The following is a 9,348-nucleotide window of genomic DNA, read 5'->3' as shown; positions in this document are numbered from 1 at the left end:
GGAGAGTTGTAAATGTAAGTAATTTAGCCTGCTGTTGTGCAGATTTGTTTGCGTCTTTGGACTTCCCGGATTTGAACTGTGCCTGACTGAATATCCATAAGCTTTTGTATTTGATGAATCTACACTAATTCAGCCACTGAGTCAGGATTTCACTCCAAATAGGACATTAAATAAGAACAGACCACCTGATACGACCTAGTCGTGCTGCCTTCCTGATGTTTACGTTCTTTAAAGTCCTCCTGACATCATGCTCAGAAGGAGTGATTGATGTGGAGGGGCTCCTTCCCATTCAATAACATCTGCTTCAGTTAGTTTTGCTTGTGAGCCACAATGTAAGCAGTGTTGCTTTGCTAACATGCACTCGATGCTGGCAGTACACGCATTGTAGTGGTTCTTATGTTTTTATTGAGCCATTCAATAGTACACAAATGTTTATAAGCTCCTTTTTGTATGCAACTTGCATGTCTTTCTTAATTAATTGTTTGTTTATATCATGTTTTTCAGGAAAAAGAAGAAGTTAAAGTCAAGTGGAAGCCTTGCTCAACATGGTATGTAGTAACAACTTTGTTGGACAGGAACAGACATTCATATTGTTGATAAATAGTTATCACCTCAATTTGAATTCATGTATTTGGACTAAAGTAAATTGAGAGCTTTTAGCTATCGAGCTCCTCTTCTGTGAGGAGCTTGATAGCTGTCCACCTCCAAAGTCCATTATGAGATTTGGAGGTGGACATGGTCAACACTTTTAAGAGTAGGCATAAGACTTTACTTCTTTATAGAGCTTATAGTTAGGGCTGGTTCAGCTCAGCCCTTAGTTATGCTGTAATGGGACCAGACTGCTGGGGGTTAGTGTCCCCCCCCCCCCCCCCCCCTCTCTCTGTCTGTCTCTTTCAGGGTTATGCAGGCTCAGTATTGGTTGAAGATGCAGTCGCGTCTCGTTTTACTGAAAACTCTCCCCCTCTCCCTCACCATCTGTAAACATACATGTCTCAGTAATGCAGTTCATGCATGTTACTAACTAAACTTCTTCCCTGGAGTTTCTGTGCTCTCTCATCCAGCAGGTTCCGATGGATCGTGGCTGCTGCTGTGGTCCTGCTTGACATCTACTACATATATTATTACTGTCTGACTTGATTTGATTCATTTATATTACAATGAAGGTGTATAAAGCATGACATGAATATAGAAGATATTTCATCCTAAAAAATTGTCATATGTCACAACCTAAATTGTCCTATTTTGTGTGTGGTTGTTCTTTGTTATGTTTTTCTCCTGACAGTGGCAAAGTGTGGGATGACACATGGGAACCTGCACAGTTTTACACACAGTAAACCAGGCACCACAGGTCGCAGAGATCGCACAGTTGACAGCTTGTAGTTCAGCATAAAAGTTCAAAATAAAATATTTACTATACATTTCAACCAGTGTCAGTCTCTGTTTCACTCTCTAATTGTGGCTTAAGTACCTAACACATTCATGAATCTGATCCATCAATAATATCTTCCCTGCACTCGACATCTCATAGTTTTACATATCAGCCAACATTATTGTCTACATCCTCATAAATATAGAAGTGACTTGCTTATTATAACATATTACAAGGTAAAGTAATACTGCACTGCACGTAAGGTAGGTAACACCTACTGTGTATGGGAGCCTAAAGCAAAGTTAACTGCACCAGTACCAGCTTCAGAACATATTGTATATTATATGTTTCTACCTTTTTGTAATATGTCATGTTTAGATGCAGTGACAATTGCACATTTGGAGTTGTGGTCATATGTGGTTTTTATATACAGGGTATTAGAAAAAAATTGACATTTTTTGCTATTTTTCTTGTTTGTTTGCACATTATTATTGTGTACATATTACATATGTAACATTATTGTTAATATTATTATTAGATATCAAAGATACAATTTGATTAAGGGTTTTCCTGTCATAATTTCAATAAAAATGCAATTACACACGTAAACAATAGGATCAAAATAAACTTTTAAAAAGTCTGTTGATCAAATGCTGATTTTCAAAACATTCTAGAGGAAAACAGAGATGAAATAATCTGAACAGTAACAGTGATCGTGGATGATGATGGAGGCTTCAATGGATTATTCTGTTTCAATCAATAGGTTCGTATCTATGACAATAATTTGATAAGTTTAACAGGTTGGTTTAGGCCTGGCAATACAGCAAATATTCACAAACTTTTGTTTTTGAAGAATGTTTATCTTTTTTGGGATGAAGCTATCTGGCAAAATGATACAACCCCTTTAACCTCATCTTTATGTCTATGATACTGGATTTTGGTTTGATGCATATGCAGGTTACAGCTGGGGAATGGCAGTATGTTGTGGATTGATTTGGCATGTTCAACCACTGTTACACCAAACTCTCTCACTTATAACATGATAAAGGCCTCTTACTCAGTGTCATGGATTTTCTATACTTTTGGGGACACAGGGCCAAAGTCTGAGGCAATAAGTCAGATCAAAGAAGGCAATGATTGTAAAATGGGACTTTACTTATGTCATCATATATATCCAGGAATATGTGCCTGAGGATAGTTGTCATGAAATCAATATTAAATCAAAGTATTCCTTAATTACCACAGCTGACACGAGTTCTCCATAGCTGCCTGCTGTCTCAGGATCTGTCTCCAAAAAGGACCAGGGAGCGCTAACATGTTATGTTCAAAACTGATGAAGAAAATGCACATTAAACATAGTATAAACTTACTGAGTGAAGTAATGTCAAGAGGATTCCTTTAGCTCCTATTGGGTTGGTTCCTTGATCAATGCAATACAGAATCATTAATTTGGTTTTATGTAATGTTCTTAAAACATGTCAAAATGAGGCTCACTAGTCTGTGTGGCCTCCACATGCCTGTATGACCTCCCTACAACACCTGGACATGCTCCTGATGAAGTGGCAGATGCTCTCCTGATGGATCTCCTCCCAGACTCCAGGACTAAAGCATCTGCCCACTCCTGGACATTTTGTGGTGCAGTTGGTGGATGGAGCGAGACATGATGTCCCAGATGTCCTCAATTGGATTCAGGTCTGGGGAATGGGCGGGCCAGTCCACAGCATCATTGCCTTCATCTTGCAGGAACTGCTGACACACTCCAGCCACATGAGGTCTAGGATTGTCTTGCATTAGGAGGAACCCGGGGCCAACCGCACCAGCATATGGTCTCACAAGGGGTCTGAGGATCTCATCTCAGTACCTAATGGCAGTCAGGCTACCTCTGCCGAACACATGGAGGGCTGTGCAGCTCCCCAAAGAAATGCCACCCCACACCAAAACTGACCCACTGCCAAACTCATGCTGGAGGATGTTGCAGGCAGCAGAAGGTTCTCCACGGCGTCCCCAGACTCTGTCACAAGTGCTCAGTGTGAACCTGCTTTCATCTGTGAGGAGCACAGGGCGCCAGTGGCAAAGTTGCCAATCTTTGTGTTGTCTGGCAAATGCCAAACATCCGGCACGGTGTTGGGCTGTAAGCACAACCCCACCTGTGGACGTCGGGCCCTCATACCACCCTCATGGAGTCGGTTTCTGACCGTTTGAGCAGACGTGCACATTTGTAGCCTGCTGGAGGTCATTTTGCACAGCTCTGGCCTTTCTTTCCTACCCCACAGTACCTTCCCTTACCATTTGTTTCCTACTCTTTTACTTCTTCTTTGATGACGGTTGTCTTTCTAGATAAGCAATTTCATTTGCTCTGGGGCGAGTCACTGGCTCGGGTGCATTCTGGGACTGTCACTTCACCAGTGTGCTGGCATGCTTCTTAACAAACACACCACTACAGCAAACATCTCAATTGTACTTGTTGATTTCTTCGACAAAACACTGAACAAAAAATGTACTTGTGAGTGTGCTGCCTGGTGCTTTTAAATTTTGTGATCATTTGAGCAGCCCAGAAAGCATCCCATAAATTAAATTATGTTATCGTATCTGAACATGTACACTAGTCATTAAATTAGATGGGAAATAATGATTCAGGGTAAACAACTGCACCAAGGAAATTCCATTTTTCTTCTCAAAATGTAAAATGTCTGTTGAAAAATCACATTAAACAGAGATGTGATTAACTTTTTATTTTACCAAACATAACATCAATGATGACACAATCAGTCTTCAGCAGAAGTGCTCAAATCACTCTCAGTGGCATCGTCTGGAATGTCCTCCTCCGAGTCCATTTCCAGGAGTGGTTGGTGGCTGAGGATTCTCTTGTACACGTCCTTTACTTTGAGCATTTCAGCTTTCAGTTCACTTTGTTTTCTAAAACCAGGCTACAGAGTCCCTTCTGTGCATCCTCCGACATGCCAACAAAGGAGGCTGTAAAAAGAACAAAACAAATAAATATGAGAAAAGTTAAAAAACAAACAAACAAACAAAAAAAAAACCTCACCTCATAAACACATGGAATTAGGATGCTGTAATTAAACATTTTTTTAAAAGGGAGAAGGCAGTGTTAGCTAGCAATCTAGATATAGGTAAAAGATCCAGTAAGACTTTAGCATCTGCTCTTATTTTCAATCGATTCATCAAAAAATTAATAAATAAATAAAGTGCTTACAGTCTGAGGAGATTGTTCCCAACACCACAGATGGCATTCGCAACACTGTCCAGTGATGCCGCATCTCCCTGCAAAGGATCATCTCCTCCTCTCTCAGGCGCCTCACAGCCATCACCTTCTCAAAGACTTTTCTCTTTGTCCGGAGGTCAGCAGCAGCTACAGTTTAACAACATCAGATGGGAAAACATAGTAGCATATTATGATTCAAGAACAAAACATTCAACTACTGCTCAGATACTGGGAGTTTGTTTAAAAAGGATATTTATATATCAAGAGCTTACGTTCACTTGTGCTCTGCCAGGGCCAAATATCGGTCTGCATGAGGGCATCACTGGATACGTGTATGTGTATATGGTTATGGCATTAACGTCATTTTAACAAGATTAACGCTAACAGCACTAATATATATATATATATATATATATGTGTATCTTACATGATTTGTGTGTCTCTGGATGTATTTCACAAACTCAGCAACTTCCTCATCTTTTTCAATGAAGACACCTTCAAAGTCCCCCTGCTCTGAAGTGCTGAACGAACACAGTGACAGTTGTTTGAAAAGAAACATTAAAATACATTTTTCTACAAATCCATATTTGACTTATGTACACAATGCATAACGTACCTTGCATTTGACTGAAAGCGATAAAGCTTGCGGTTTCCATCAACTGAGACGGCAAGCATGTCTGGAGTGCAGGCAGGGCAGCTAAAGCATGGCTCCTTGCACATCCTGTCCACCTCAAACTTTACAGCACTCCACTCCACTCCAATAAATATACAATAACAGCACCCACTCATACTCATACAAAGCAAGAAATGCATAAGACTTAAAAACCGTACCTATTGGCTTGTGAAACTCTGATGAAGGCTGCAAAAACCCTCCTGTTACTGCCTCTCTGTTGTGCAGGACAAAGCGTGTGTGAACTGCAATATCACAGTCAGCACAAAGGAATGGAAGAGGCAGGCAGTCCAGACACCTCACAACTACTTGTTTGCCACACTGACACACACGGTGTGACTGTGGATCCAGAGTAGCTAACATATTGTCTATAAGACAAGGCCTGGCCTCTTTCCACTTTTGCAAGGACACCATATTTCTGATCGCCCAGTGAGTAGCAGCTGACTCAGACGACGTCTCACAAGTCATGGCTGCATCCTCTTCTCCATCCTCCAACAACTGAAGGAGCTCCTGATGAAGCACCATACACTAACAGAAAAAAAAGAAAGAAAGGAAGAAACTCTTCCACAAAGTGAAAAACACTCTAGGCAGTATGTTTCTTAGGACTGCACAAAAGCCCTGCATAACTCAACTATAACAACAAATATAAAAGTAAACAGAAATCACAATAAATACAAGAAGGTAAAGTACCTTTTGTTGGGTTGACACTGGCAACATAACTAGGTTCTTCACGTGGACATTGATGCTGCTCTCTGGACACTGGAGGGGGAAAAAAATTGAAGAATATTTACTTACTGAAATTCTTTGGTGAAAACAAGTTGTGAGATAAAATCAATGGTTGTGTGAACACTGAGCACGTGACATGCAACTAGTACTTCGAGTGGTTGATGATCTTTGAGGAATAAAAGCTCCCTGTCTGTCACGTTTTTTCCAGCGCACTGGTCTTGGCTGAGGTTCACTCTGCATCATTCTACGCAATTAACAAGGAAAAAAGGGAACGCCTAAAATACAGTCTATGATTAAAGCAAAGATTATCAAACAGCTTAAGTTAACCAACTTAATGTGACATAAACTTTAAAAAAAAATTTAAAATAATATAACGTTTACTCCGTACAAAATATTAGACAAGCGTGTTCCCTCTTTAACAACTGATTCCACTAAAAATGTTACCTGCATATCTTGAAGGAGTTCGTCAGCAGCCTGAAGCTCAAACTAACAGGAGTGGTGAATGAATCTATAAATGTTTTACGTGTGAAATGAAAATAATAAACCTAACAAAGGATTATGTACGTTAGATCTGCACACTTTCAGATCGTGAATCAGTTTGGAAAACACTGTGTGGTGGCCAAAACATGAAGCGATTTTAATTCAATTCAATTCAATTTGATTTATATAGCGCCAAATCACAACAAAAGTCGCCTCAAGGCGCTTCATAGATACAGAGAAAAACCCAACAATCATATGACCCCCTATGATCAAGCGACAGTGGGAAGGAAAAACTCCCTTTTAACAGGAAGAAACCTCCGGCAGAACCAGGCTCAGGGAGGGGCGGCCATCTGCTGCGACCGGTTGGGGTGAGAGAAGGAAGACAGGATAAAGACATGCTGTGGAAGAGAGACAGAGGTTAATAACAGATATGATTCAATGCAGAGAGGTCTGTTAATACATAGTGAGTGAGAAAGGTGACTGGAAAGGAAAAACTCAATGCATCATGGGAATCCCCCGGCAGCCTACGTCTATTGCAGCATAACTAAGGGAGGATTCAGGGTCACCTGGTCCAGCCCTAACTATATGCTTTAGCAAAAAGGAAAGTTTTAAGCCTAATCTTAAAAGTAGAGATAGTGTCTGTCTCCCGAATCCAAACTGGAAGCTGGTTCCACAGAAGTGGGGCCTGAAAACTGAAGGCTCTCCCTCCCATTCTACTTTTAAATACTCCAGGAACAACAAGTAGGCCTGCAGAGCGAGAGCAAAGTGCTCTAATAGGGTGATATGGTACTACAAGGTCATTAAGATAAGATGGGGCCTGATTATTTAAGACCTTGTATGTGAGGAGCAGGATTTTGAATTCAATTCTGGACTTAACAGGAAGCCAATGAAGGGAAGCCAAAACAGGAGAAATCTGCTCTCTCTTTCTAGTCCCTGTCAGGACTCTTGCTGCAGCATTTTGGATTAGCTGGAGGCTTTTCAGTGAGTTTTTTGGACATCCTGATAATAATGAATTGCAGTAGTCCAGCCTGGAAGTAATAAATGCATGAACTAGTTTTTCAGCATCACTCTGAGACAGGATATTTCTAATTTTAGAGATGTTGCGCAAATGGAAGAAAGCAGTCTTACATATTTGTTTAATATGTGCGTTGAAGGACATGTCCTGGTCAAATATGACTCCAAGCTTTTATTGTTGAATTATCAGTGATACTTTCATGTGTTTTTGTTGAGAAATGTTAACGATGTCATTAAAAGAAAGCATTAAATTAGGAAGAAAAACCCGTTCGCGGAGAGGGTCCCCGGTTCTCCAGTTAGATTGTGCTTCACGGTGTCATGTTTCGCCGTGACGGGGTTATTATTATTTTTTTTTTTTTTTGCCTGTCCCATTTGGTTCTTTAGCCATCAGAATTGTTGTCTGAAGACCAACAAGGATACCCAATGGATTTACTTTGCCAAATGGATCATCGTGGCATTGCCGTATTGGTCCATTTGGTCGATCTTTGTTTTTATTATTTATTATATTTTATTTTCAGATGTTACAGACGGGACAGACATGAGTGAGGGATAGGAAAGGGAGAAAGAAAGAGGAAGGAAAGGAAAAACAGAAGGGGAGAGGGACAGTGAGAAAGGGGGGGAGAAAAAAAAATAAAAATCTCCTGGATCACCTGTTGAGAGAAAAATAGAAAACAAGCAAAAAAAACCAAAGCAACATACTAAACACAACACCATCGCATTAATCTAGCTAAGTGCAGTGTTGGGTAAGTTACTTTAAATTAGTAACTTAGTTACATTACTAGTTACTTCTATCAAAAGTAACTCAATTACTTCAAGTTACTCGTTACTTTCAGAGTAACTAGTTACTAGGGAAAGTAACTTTGGTTTTACTCAGAATTCTCTTGTTAATGTGTTGCTTCCGTAACTGGATACCCAGCAAGATTGCCAGTCTTCTAGCTTGCTTACTTGCCACAAGTGCACTGTGCCACCTACCAATAGAAAGGAAAAAATAATGTGCACATTTCCACAAGAGAAATCCCACGCCTGATTCTATCCTAGCCTGCTTTTCACATCCAACACGAAAACTGCAGTTTCGATTGTACTCAGAACTCGGAAATTCTGCCTTCTGAATAGGAAGATGTAGGTAACACCAGACTGAAGATGAGCTGCATACAGGGCTGGACTGGGACAAAAAAATTGTCCCGGGCATTTTGACTAGAGACCGGCCCACCATTATAGGAAAAATCATAAAGCCTTTGAATGAAAATAAACACTGTTGTGACAGTGATGTACACTGTTCTGATGGTATATATGTATCAATCTATCAATTGTTTGTTGCAAGACTCAGATAATTATTTTTTTTAAAAGTGAGACATTTTAAATGAGAATAAGAAAGTATTTCTTTGTGCCCCCCTTTCCCTTTTAATGCCCTACATGCCGATCAGCTGATCATTGATCAGTTTCATTGAAGTATAAACAGGAGAGGGAGGGTGAGAGGATGAGAGAAGAAGAGGCAGCTGTGCGGCGTAAACACAGAATAACTCCAGCTGTGTGTCTTTGTCATTGTAGCTGAAGTCTGGGAGAAACTGTTCCTTTTCACCTCAATACGAAACGCGTAATATTTTCTCTGAATACGAGATGATTCCGTTTTTTACGGGACGGTTGGCAACTCTAATAATTAACCTTATGAACAAAATAAAGTTCAACATCATTAACTTCATAGCACCCACCCAGCTGTATAGAAACTCCGTCATGCTAGCTAGCACGCAGTACGAAAAAGTCAGCATAACGAAAATAAACTCCACCTAAACTTGGTTCATATCTGACCCAGATGGACTGCAGGTTATAACTTCTTACCTGAAGTTCAGTTCACCTGACACTCTCGGA

This window comes from Mchenga conophoros, linkage group LG10 (assembly GCF_057382185.1).
Source record: "Mchenga conophoros isolate Kocher_MC1m ecotype Shallow Benthic linkage group LG10, M_conophoros_male_GT1.1, whole genome shotgun sequence".
Taxonomy (NCBI): Eukaryota; Metazoa; Chordata; class Actinopteri; order Cichliformes; family Cichlidae; genus Mchenga; species Mchenga conophoros.
This window is presented reverse-complemented; position numbering follows the sequence as displayed.